This window comes from Anopheles stephensi, unplaced genomic scaffold, assembly GCF_013141755.1.
Source record: "Anopheles stephensi strain Indian unplaced genomic scaffold, UCI_ANSTEP_V1.0 ucontig223, whole genome shotgun sequence".
Taxonomy (NCBI): domain Eukaryota; kingdom Metazoa; phylum Arthropoda; class Insecta; order Diptera; family Culicidae; genus Anopheles; species Anopheles stephensi.
The window spans coordinates 80,001-92,500 of NW_023405151.1; the positions used below are offsets into that span (position 1 = coordinate 80,001).

General features: G+C 53.0%; 2 non-coding genes across 2 annotated transcripts in view; both read left to right on the forward strand.

The window, feature by feature from the left end:
• Positions 1-11,657: 11,657 nt before the first annotated feature.
• On the forward strand, positions 11,658-11,815 carry LOC118516058. Its single transcript, XR_004907636.1, has one exon. It is a non-coding gene; the product is annotated as a 5.8S ribosomal RNA (ribosomal RNA).
• A 468-nt stretch (positions 11,816-12,283) lies between these two features.
• Positions 12,284-12,500, forward strand: part of LOC118516068 — a 4,266-nt gene continuing 4,049 nt past the window's right edge. Inside the window, exon 1 of the ribosomal RNA XR_004907646.1 lies at positions 12,284-12,500. This exon is cut by the window's right edge and continues 4,049 nt beyond it. This is a non-coding gene — a ribosomal RNA (large subunit ribosomal RNA).

Sequence of the window (12,500 nt, forward strand, 5' to 3'; positions counted from 1 at the left end):
TTTTGATGAAAATGGCTTCGGAACGCGTTTCTAATAATGAAAAGTGAAACCAAACAGTATTTGCGAAGAAAAAATTGTCCTATGAAAAAATCACTTTTTCTTAGGGTACGGGTCAAAAATTTTCTAAGTCCCAAAAAATCACATTTTCTCGAATATCTCGAAAACTACTTATCGGACAGGGGTCAACCAAGGTGTTTTAGAAAGGTCTCAACAAGCTCTAAATAATGGGCCATAGCGACTTTTTAGTGATTTTTTGACAAATTTTGTCATATCGGCATCCCGAGTTCCCATACTGGCCATAGGCCATGGGGCCCCGAACGAAAAAATTTTGGTCCGAGGGTCAAAATTTTTTTTCTCATAAATTTGTTCAAAACGCCGTCGGAACGCGCCTTAGATCATGAAAAGTGAAAAGAAACAGTATTTTGCAAAAGTTGGGGTGGCCTATGACTTACATGGCCACGTCCTAGGTCCGAGTTCCCGAGGTCGTGTTCTTCAGTGGCGGAAAAAAATGGCCACTTGTGGGAGATGCAAAATGTTCATTTTGTATTATAGGGGACACACTATCGAAGCGAAAATTTCAGAAATGGCCTAAAACGTGAAGAAATGATGGGGTATGTACGAAAAGAAGGTTTTTATGGTCAAACGGTGAAAATTTTTTTTTTATGAAAAATTTTGGTCTCCCACCGTTCATGAATTTCTAGGACCAAAAATCGAAAAATTTGAAAACTTCACGATCGAAAGGGAAACGCATATGTGGTGTTCCTAGGTGTGTACGGTGTACGAAAAACGGGTTCACGATGAGATATCAGGCAAATAAGTGGACCTAAAGTGAGTTATACGGGTAAGACGAGGTGTCCAAAGACCGAAATAGGGGTACCAACTGAGAACGAAATGAAGGTCCCCGAAGTCGCCATACAAGTTATAGGAGGTGTCCAAAGTACGAAAAGAGTTCCATATTCGGCTGTTCCTACTATATGGTTCCCTGATTGCTGCTCCAAGGAGTAGTGAGGAAGTGTCCAAAGGTCTGTTGGGGGTATCGAGGTGATACCCTCGACGGACAATATGCACGAAAAGTGGTTCGATGATCTATCCTGTAGGTCGTACGGCAGCCATACCCGGCTGGAAGTACCGCGGTAATTCCGCAATAAAACGTTCGCCAGACGAACAAACAAATTGAATTAGCTCATCGTAGTGTACGGAAACGAAACGAAAATGTAAGGTGATTAGGGATCCGGGAGCAATCTCGCGATCCCATGGTTCGGTGTAAGAAATGATACGAAGTGTTCATAAGTCTCCTCTGGAGGCAGAACCATCGTAGCAAAGTTCGGGAACCCAAGGGTCACAAAAACTCGTAGGACGATATCCACGAATAATCGGGGACTTGTGGGGACTACCGTGCCCTGACAAGTCAACTACACCTTAACTGGTGATGGTCGTCCTACGGGGACCTGCGGGGAACAAAAGGGTCACTAAAACTCGTAGGACAATATCTCCGAATAATCGGGGACTTGTGGGGACCACCGTGCCCTGACAAGTCAACTACACCTTAACTGGTGATGGTTGTCCTACGGGGACCTGCCGGGAACCCAAGGGTCACAAAAACTCGTAGGACGATATCCACGAATAATCGGGGACTTGTGGGGACTACCGTGCCCTGACAAGTCAACTACACCTTAACTGGTGATGGTCGTCCTACGGGGACCTGCGGGGAGCAAAAGGAGTCAGAAACAATCGTAGGACGATATCCACGAATAATCGGGGACTTGTGGGGACTACCGTGCCCTGACAAGTCAACTACACCTTAACTGGTGATGGTCGTCCTACGGGGACCTTCAGGGAGCCGCAGTAAGTCGCAGGTCGTATGCGAGCCTTGATTGGTCCTGTTGGGGGCGTGCGGGGTGTAATGCCTCGGTACGTCAAATGTTGGTGTACGATGTACATCGATAATCTGACATCCTCCTGAACAACCTTTGCTCGTGTGGTTATTGGCGCTGTGGAGTCGGTGTACTGCCGCAGGTCAATGAGAGTGGTCACAACAAAGATTGTGTCACCTGATGAACGTAGAAAGAGAGTCTGCGGGGACTGGTGCCCTGGTAGACAAAAAATATCGAACAAGCAATTGACGAAGACGAATTCTGGTTGATCCTACCAGTAATATACGCTTGTCTCAAAGGTTAAGCCATGCATGTCTAAGTACAAACATAAATGAATGTGAAACCGCATAAGGCTCAGTACAACAGCCATAATTCACAAGATCATCCACCCATCAGTTACTTGGATAACTGTGGAAAAGCCAGAGCTAATACATGCAACATGCCGGGACCGCTGTCCGCTTGCGGGCGGTGGAACTGGTGCACTTATTAGTAAAACCAATCGCCTCCGGGCGGCTTGAGTTGAAGTCTGGATAAGGATGCCGATCGTATGGTCGCTTGACCGACGACAGATCTTGCAAATGTCTGCCCTATCAACTATTGATGGTAGTGTAGAGGACTACCATGGTTGCGACGGGTAACGGGGAATCAGGGTTCGATTCCGGAGAGGGAGCCTGAGAAATGGCTACCACATCCAAGGAAGGCAGCAGGCGCGTAAATTACCCAATCCCGGCACGGGGAGGTAGTGACGAGAAATAACAATATGGACCTCTCTAACGATGGTCCATAATTGGAATGAATTGAGCATAAATCCTTCAATAAGGATCAAGTGGAGGGCAAGTCTGGTGCCAGCAGCCGCGGTAATTCCAGCTCCACTAGCGTATATTAAAGTTGTTGCGGTTAAAACGTTCGAAGTTGATTCCCCGTCCAGACACGCGACCGCCGCGGGCGCCCGGCACACGCCGGATACGTTCGTGCGCGAGCTCGCGGCTGCGACTCACAATGGTGTGCCTGGGCGTCAACCTCGTGATCGGTCGGGCACGTCCCGAGCCGGTGCGTGGTGCCCGGGCAGCTCCCATTTACCTTGAACAAATTAGAGTGCTTCAAGCAGGCTAGTACAAAAGCGTCCACACCCGCCCAGGGTTGGCGTTGGCCGAGAATAATCTTGCATGGAATAATGGAACATGACCTCGGTCTGAGTCTTTTGGTTGGTTTTGTATAGACCCAGAGGTAATGATTAACAGAAGTAGTTGGGGGCATTGGTATTACGGCGCGAGAGGTGAAATTCGTAGACCGTCGTAGGACCAACTGAAGCGAAAGCGTTTGCCATGGATGCTTTCATTAATCAAGAACGAAAGTTAGAGGATCGAAGGCGATTAGATACCGCCCTAGTTCTAACCGTAAACGATGCCAATCAGCAATTGGGAGACGCTACTACATTCGGTGCTCTCAGTAGCTTCCGGGAAACCAAAATCGGGTTCCGGGGGAAGTATGGTTGCAAAGTTGAAACTTAAAGGAATTGACGGAAGGGCACCACAAGAAGTGGAGCTTGCAGAGGCGTTTGACAGTTGACAGCGAACGGTGGTGTTTCCGTGAGCTGCGCAAAAAATTGTCGAAAAAAGGTGAAAAAAGTGTTTAAATTCTTTACAGAGTGCTTTAAAAGTGATAAAAAGGCGTTTGTTATCATTTGGAAGTGAATTTGGACCAAAAAACTGGAAAAAACAGTGAAAGTGTGGTATAAACAAAACCCCATACATTTTGTATGGAGGGGGTTTTTCACTGATTTGGCGGCTCTAAGCAACCGTTTTAGATGCGGTTTTCGCTGAAAACGCAAGACTGGGAGCCAATTTAGTGTTTTCGACGGAAAAAACGGTGGATGCCGGTGGTCTGTACGCGGAAAAAACTGTAAAAAACATTCCGGCTATAGAAGAAGAAGAAGAAGAAGAAACTGTTTCTTGAAGCGTGCAGAAAAAGTGTCCGGATCTAATCGGAAGTGGTTTAAATCGTTAGATCGTGTCGTGATTAGTGGGTACAAGTGAAAACAGACCGAAAATCGGTCCATTTGGGCCGGAAAAAAGTGTGGGAAAAATCCAGATTGTGACGTTTCCACGTGGCGTCTTGTTCCGGATCTCACTTTTTTCACCCAATACGCAACGGATCTGGACGCATGTGGTGTTAAAAGAAGCGGAAAAGTGCCAGCTAGTGAAATAGTGCAAAAAACCGGAAAGAAAACGGTGAAAAATAACCAAAAAAAGTGCATTTATAGTGGTGACAAAAATTTGACATTGGACATGTCCCATGACCCATGGGACAAAAATAAATTCCCATGGGACAAAAAATTCTGACATTAGTGAAAATTTTTTCAATTAAGAAAAAGTGTGTCATAAAATCGTGTAAACCAGTGGAGATTATTCAGAAAACTCTATAATAATTTTCGGGACATCTTGATAATTTTCCTGCCACCCATTTCCCCCCCGCACCCCGACCGAAAGGGAAAAAAATCCCTTAATAAGGGAAAATAAGGAATTGGGCGGGAAAATTCGAAAAGTGTACGGAAAATTCTAAAAACCGGTGGAAAGTGTTGAGAAAAATCATATGCAACTTTTGGTGGTGAAACGAGGTGTCCCCGCTCCCCATACCCCCCCTCCCCCTTCGTCCGAGCGCCGACGAGCGCCTTAATAAGGGAAATAGTGAGCGGAAATTTTTAAATAAGTACGGAAAATTCCGGGGTGTGGTTTTTCCCGTATAACGTGAGGAGGACAAATTTTTCAAGGAGTTTCTGGGGCCCACCGCAAACCCCACTTCCCCCCACCCTCGCCTGAATATTGGCAAACTTTCAAAAAGGGGGATATTTAGGGGAAATTAAGTGCGAGTGCGTGAAAATTTGTGTGGTGTGTGTCCGAAGCCCCTCCGCCCCCCCACCTGCAACGGGAAACCATCCCAAACCGTGGAGACTTGGGTGGTAGGACAGGCGACGAACCTGCTAAGTGTTAGCGAGCAGGAAATCTTCCCGGTTTTCGTCATCTGGCGGGAGATGACGTAAATAGCGGATAGTTTGCGCCCATCAACTCAAGATGGGATCAGACACCGACAACGGGGAGTCGGAATCTGATGTTCCGGTTGTTCCGGAATCACTGAAGAAGGCGGTGGTGAAGAAACGGCGTATAGGTGAGCCACCTCTTCAGCCACGAGTGGTGTTGGAGCCGATTGAGGTTTCACCAAGAACAATGGCGGCTTTCCATGGCACGACGCCACAGGAACCAGTGGCAACCAGCGAGGAGAATAATTCGGGTTTGCCGGCCTCCGCCGTCCCGATGGTGGTGGTTCTCTCCTCCCCCGAGCCAACCTCTTTAGAGGAAGAGATGCGGGAGGAGAATGGCTCACGGAGGACCGCAGCCACTACACCACCGATTCCGTCACCACGCAGGGTGACCTCACCGGAAGCAACGGCTGCTACCGTTCGACCAGTGAATTCGAATGGGGCGCCGGAGGGATCGCACCAGCTCATCGAGAGACTGTTGCAGAAGCTGGAAACGATGACCGAGAGGCTGACCCAAGTGACGGAGAGGCTGGAAGCCAGCGACCAGGAGAATAAAGTTCTTAGGCGAGAGCTTGAACTCTATAGGATGGGGACACGGACGGTGTCGGAGATGTACTCCTCCGCGGTTGGTACGGGCTTGGGAAACCAAGCGGTATCCCAGCCTGGACCCAGTAAGAAGACCGTTAAGCGGTCTCAAAAGCGCACGAGGGCACTGACCCGTGAGACAAGCGGTCCTGCCCACCATCGGTTGCTGGAGTTGCAGGACCAATTGCGCGCTGAAGCGGAAAAGGAAAGGCAGCAGCAGCAGAGACCGGGGCGTGAAGCAGTCCGCCCTCAGCCGCAGCAGCTGTCTTATCGGGACGTCCTGTCACCTGGGTGGCAAACGGTTGGGCAGAGGCCTCCGAGGCAGCCTCAGCAACAACAGCGGCCCCAGCCGCCAAAGGCACCCCAACGTTTCCCCCAACCAGCCCAACGGACAAGTAGGAGACGACCAGACGCCATACTGGTGATACCGGCACCAGGCGTGAGCTTTGCCGATATGTATCGACCGATCCGGACCGCCCCTGCGCTAGAGGATGCGCAGAAATACATCCGGATTGGAAAGAGGACCCCAAAGGGCAACCTGCGGATGGACCTCACGCGCGAGGTCGACTCGCTTGCGCTGCGTGATCGTATCCAGGCAGTTCTTGGCGATAAAGGGACGGTCAAGGTGGTCACGGAGATGGCTGAGGTCATTGTCCGCAATGTGGACCATCTGACCGAGGAAGCCACAATCAAAGAGGCCCTGAAGTCGGCACTGAAGAAAGAGCCGACAGTGGCCTCGATCCGTATGTGGGAGCTGCCTGACGCTACCAAGCGGGCACGCCTTCGTCTGCCGCGGGCGGAAGCGGAGGCTATCATGAGCAGGACTGACCCCCTGCTCATCGACTACTCCGCCTGCAGGGTGGAGAGGGTGCCGAGGCTGGACGCTTCGATGCGTCGTTGCTTCCGCTGTCTCGAGCGAGGCCATTTGGCGGCCTACTGCACAGGGGTGGACCGCAGCAACTGCTGTATACGGTGTGGTGAGGCCGGTCATCGTGCGGCTGCATGCAAGCAGGAGGTGCGATGCATCAAGTGTGGTGGCCCTCATCGAATCGCCGCCTACAACTGCATTGGAGGAGGACGGCCTCAGTTGTGATGGCCCTAAGACTGCAGGTCCTCCAGCTAAATGCCAACCGGAGTAGAAGTGCCCAAGACCTGGCACTCAACACTATGAGGACGGAACGAGCTGATGTATTGGTGATGTGCGAGCTGTGCTCGGTCCCGGAGAACAACGCAAACTGGGTGGTAGACCGCGATAACAAGGTGGCGATTGTCGTGAGCGGTAGAACCCATCCAGTGCAACGCGTACGCAGTACGTGCTTCTCCGGCATCGTAGCGGCGGACGTAGCAGGCATTACCATCATCGCCTGCTATGCGTCACCGAGCATTGGGGTCCCCGAATTCGTCGGCATGCTGGAGCGTATCGAGACGCTTGCCTCGGGACACTCTCGTGTGCTGCTCGTAGGCGACTTTAACGCGTGGCACGGCACATGGGGTAGTGAACGCGTCAACACCAAGGGAGAGGAGCTGGCACAGCTTGTGGAAGAGCTCGGGCTTGAGGTGTTGAATCTGGGGAGGGATGACACCTTCCTTGGAAACGGCGTTGCTCGCCCGAGCATCGTCGATGTTGCTTTCGCAAGCTCCAACATCTGCCGCTCTGACCTGGTGGGGGACCCCGAGCAACAATGGAGGATGCTGGATGCCTACTCGTACAGCGATCACCGGTACATTCGCTTCACAGTTGGCGAGAACCAGGCAACAAGGAGTCATCGCACACGGGAAGAGACTTCGACAGTGCGTGCAGCAGGGCGTAGGTGGCAAACGCGGCAGTTTGATGGCGAGCTTTTTGCTATTGCGCTGCAGCGGATTCAGTACGAGGTTGGAGTTACCGATGCGGAGAGCCTGACACGCGCTCTCAGCCGAGCTTGTGGAGAAATTATGGCGGAGGTCACCCCGTACGTTGGCCACACCGGTAAACCGACGTATTGGTGGACGCCACAAATCGGTCAACTGCGCGAAGAGTGCCGCCAACTCTGGGAACGACGACAATCGCTCTCGGCTGCTGACGCTGAGGCTCGATCTGCAATGTCGGTGGATTTGCAGGAGGCACGCCATCGCCTGACAGCGGCGATACGCACAAGCAAGCGGGATCGGTACGCAGAATACATCCAGCATCTCGAGGAGGACGAGACAGGCCGGTGGCAGGGGGAGTTGCTGCAACGGCTCGGAGGGAGTCGCGTTGCACCAGAACGCGATCCGGCCAACCTGCAGCACATTGTGGATGTGCTCTTCCCGGAACACTCCCCTGTCAACTGGCCTGACATCGAACCAGACGGTGTACCGATTCGACCCATTACCGAACAGGAGCTGCTCAATATCGTTGCGGGTCTGAATCCGAGGAAGGCGCCAGGTTTGGACGGCGTGCCAAATGCCGCGCTGACTGCTGCTGTGCGGGCATACCCAGCTACGCACGTTCGACTGTTCCAGCGGCTGCTGGACGACGGCCACTTTCCTCGCCAGTGGAAGACGGCCAAGCTGGTTCTCATTCCCAAGCCAGGAAAACCCCCCGGAGAACCGTCATCGGTCAGGCCGGTGATGCTGATCAACACTCCGGGGAAGCTGTTTGAACGAGTTCTGCTGGATCGTCTGAACGACCACATCGAGGTGCCATCAGGACCGCTACTTTCTGAGCAACAGTTCGGGTTCCGATGCGGGCGATCCACACTTCAGGCGGTGGAGTTGGTGATTGATGCTGCCAGATCCGCGATGAGCTTTGGACGGACAAACCAGCGAGACAAGCGCTGTCTGTTGGTTGTAGCGCTAGACGTCCGGAATGCATTCAACTCCGCGGACTGGCTGGCGATCTCACAGGCGCTGCAGGAAAAAGGAGTGCCCTCAAGATTGCGCAGCATCTTGCAGGAGTACTTCTCTGACCGCGTGTTGACGTACGACACGAACACCGGTCCGGTAACACGACAGGTAACGGCAGGAGTTCCGCAGGGGTCCATCTTGGGCCCCACGCTATGGAACATCCTGTACGATGGAGTGTTACGCCTGCAGCTGCCCGACGGAGCATCGGTCATCGGCTTCGCTGATGATCTGGCAGTACTGGCAAGGGGATGCACACCAGAGGAGGCAGCGGGAGTGGCCGAGCAGGCCGTAGCAATGATCTCTGCGTGGATGCAGCAACACCGTTTACAGCTGGCCCCGGAAAAAACCGAGGTGGTGCTCATCTCGAGTTTGCGTCGGGGCCACCCACAGGTGCCCGTAAGGATCGACGGAGTGGAAGTCCGCTCAAAGCAAGCAATACGCTACCTCGGGGTCATACTTCACGACCACCTCTCGTGGAAACCACACGTCGAGAAGGCAACCGCGAAGGCTCTCCGTGTGGTGAAGTTGGCCACCAGCGTGATGCCTAACCACGCTGGACCGAGGGTAGCGAAGCGTCGCTTGCTAGCAGCAGTTGCGGACTCGGTGGTGAAGTACGCGGCACCTATCTGGGCGGAAGCGGTGGAGCTGCAGTGGTGCAGAAGGAGATTGGAGCAGCTACAACGGCCTCTTGCGAGGGGGGTTGCGCGTACCTTTCGCACAGTCAGCTACGGAACAGCGGTAGTGTTGGCTGGGCTGATACCACTGCGCTTGCAAGTGGAGGAAGCTGCCCGGCGTCACAGGCGGCATCAACAGGCACTACAGCAAGGGGTGCTGATCGACCGCGACGTCATACAGAGGCTGGAAAGGTCAGCAACCATGGCGAAGTGGCAGAGCGATTGGAATCAGGAGTGCGGTCATCCGACCGCGAGTAGGTTCAAGCGCTGGGCACATCGCGTATTGCCAGACATCAGCGGTTGGGTAGGTCGGAAGCATGGAGAGATCGGATTCCACCTGAGTCAGATACTCTCCGGACACGGTTTCTTCCGGGAGTTTCTGCACGTCATGGGGTTCATCTCAGCCCCGACTTGCCCGTTCTGCACCGACTCAGCCGTGATCGAGTCAGCAGAACACGTGATGTTCCACTGCCCGAGGTTCGCGGACATAAGGGTGCAGCTCCTGACGAAAGACGACGGCGTAGTAGTAACACCGGAGGAGCTGGCAGGCTGGATGCTGGCAAGCCCAGCTAACTGGCAGCAGGCGGAACAGGCTGCAAAACGAGTTTGCACCTTCCTACAGCAGCGATGGCTGGATGACCAATCGGCCGAGAATGCTGCCATTTCCGGTGCTAACACGGAAGCACTGCGACACGCGGAAGTGAGACGGCGAGCTGACCGTCGAGCCAGCCGCAACGCTTACCAGCGGAGACGTCGTCGGGAGCAGCGGGAGAGGCGCCAGCTGATGGATGATGACGATGGAGGAGACAACAACCAACCAGCAGCAGCCAACAATCAACGCCCGGCTAGACCCGCTCGCAACTTGGCTCCGCCATCAGCTGAAGAAATTCTTCGCCGACGGTTAAGGCGGAACCAGCGTCAGCAGGAGTATCGGCGGCAATTGCGGGCCGGTACAATCCGGCCAGTGCGTTCGGGCCAACTGCGTCGGAGAAGGCAGCCGCCAGCGGAGGAGGAGCTTGAACGCCGACGTGCAAACCGGCGCGAACGAGAACGTCAAAGACGTCATGCCCGCAATGCGGTTGCCGACCGCCATCGCGAAGTGCTGTCGGCCGACGAAGAAGCCGCCATAACGGAGGCCGAGACAGCCACACGCTAGCTTGATGGAGCATACGCCTTTGGTCGCTTGCGTTGGTGGACGAGAGCGAGAGCGTACTCGAGCAGGCGTGTGCTTTAGTATTTACTTACTGTCTTGGTGAAGCGTCTCTTTTAGTATTGGCTTGGTAGCAAAGGCGCGTTAGGTGTTTATATGTCGTGATGAGTAATAAATGTTTTTGTTTGTACAGTCATGTTTGATCAGGAGGAGCACGGGCTCCTAACATTATAGTAGGTCTCAACGTGCAAAAACACCGGCAGCCACACCCGTGCAGGGAATGCTGTCGGTATTGGTGCGGTGTTTGCGTTTATTAATGTTAATGTTTCTTTGTTTACCATTAATAAAACTAAACACACTGTATTTAAAAAAAAAAGAAGTGGAGCTTGCGGCTTAATTTGACTCAACACGGGAAAACTTACCAGGTCCGAACTTATCGAGGTAAGACAGATTAAGAGCTCTTTCTCAAATTTAAGGGTAGTGGTGCATGGCCGTTCTTAGTTCGTGGAATGATTTGTCTGGTTAATTCCGATAACGAACGCGACTCAAACAAGCTAACTAGAACGCTGTCAGCAGTGTGCCTCCGGGCGCACCTGACGTTACGGGGCGGCGGCGCCTTCGCGGGCGGTCGTCGCACTAGTTTGCCCTGCTTAGCGGGACAACTTGTGTTTAGCAAGGTGAGAGTGAGCGATAACAGGTCCGTGATGCCCTTAGATGTTCTGGGCTGCACGCGTGCTACAATGTGGGCAGCAGCGTGTTCTCGCCAATAGGCGCCCCCATTCCGAGAGGAACGGGAAATCACCCAAATGCTCATTTAGTTGGGATTGGGGACTGCAACGGTCCCCATGAACCTGGAATTTCTAGTAAGTGCTAGTCATTAGCTAGCGCTGATTACGTCCCTGCCCTTTGTACACACCGCCCGTCGCTACTACCGATGGATTATTTAGTGAGGTCTCTGGAGGCATACCTTCCGCGGTTCCTTCGTGAGCTGCAGTTGGCACGGCCGAAGTTGACCGAACTTGATGATTTAGAGGAAGTAAAAGTCGTAACAAGGTTTCCGTAGGTGAACCTGCGGAAGGATCATTACCGATCAAACAAGTCCGGGAGTGAGGTTGCCAAACGCATCGTCGGCATCACATGCTGACGCGCACGCTACAACCACAAGATGGTGTAGCACACTTGGTAGAGTTGAGCGAAAGCAACTCTTTCAAAGGGATACACATACCACTGCCTCGGCGAAGGTCAGTAAAGATGCACACTTTGGTAGTACCGGGTACCTTATACACTGACTGATTGTCGTGTCACAACGGGGTGATCGACAGTCGCACTTTGGCGTGCTCGGCTCCGCAACCGTCGGGGCCGTGGGCGCCTGCAGTGTGGTACTAGGGAACCAGAGTTGTGTGTTGGTATGTGTATAATGGATGGATGGACTTCGGTTCCATTCATCAACTAGTTCGGTGTGTACGTTAAACCCTAGGCAGGGGATCACTCGGCTCATGGATCGATGAAGACCGCAGCTAAATGCGCGTCAGAATGTGAACTGCAGGACACATGAACATCGACACGTTGAACGCATATGGCGCATCGGACGACTCAACCCGACCGATGCACACATCCTTGAGTGCCTACCAAGTTATCTCAACACTCTAACCAAACTGACCGTCCTGACCCCATCATAGGGGGGTAGGCTGTCGCAGCATGGCGTGCTCGGATCCGCATCCTTGTCGGGACCGTGGGCGCTGAAAGTGAGAGTGCTAACACAGAGAGACATACGAGGTATGGTACACAAACCTAAACACACACACACATGTGAGCATGGGTGAAGAGCGAGCGCGCGTCAAGTCGCACGGTTCGACCTCTAGTATCAACCAACGGATGTATCCACCACAGCATATAAGGTTATCACCAATTGCACGGGGACTTCCACCGGTTGGCTCGGGTCGAGTAACACTTGCGGCCCAACGCGCTCGTATCTTTCCTCGCATCCAGTTGCAGTCGCGAGACGTGCTCACGCCGTGTGGGTGAGTGAGGTTAGCACGACAGGGGTGATTTATCACCGCTTCTCCCGTCGCATCATTGTGACAGTGGAGTCTGTAGGCCTCAAGTGATGTGTGACGACCCTCAGAATTTAAGCATATTAATAAGAGGAGGAAGAGAAACCAACCGGGATTCCCTGAGTAGCTGCGAGCGAAACGGGAAGAGCTCAGCACGTAGGGACGACGAGGGGGCCTCGTCTGTCCGATGCCGTGTACTGGACCGGTCCGTTATCTGCTACGCACGGTGCAAACAGTTCAAGTCTAACTTGAAGGTGG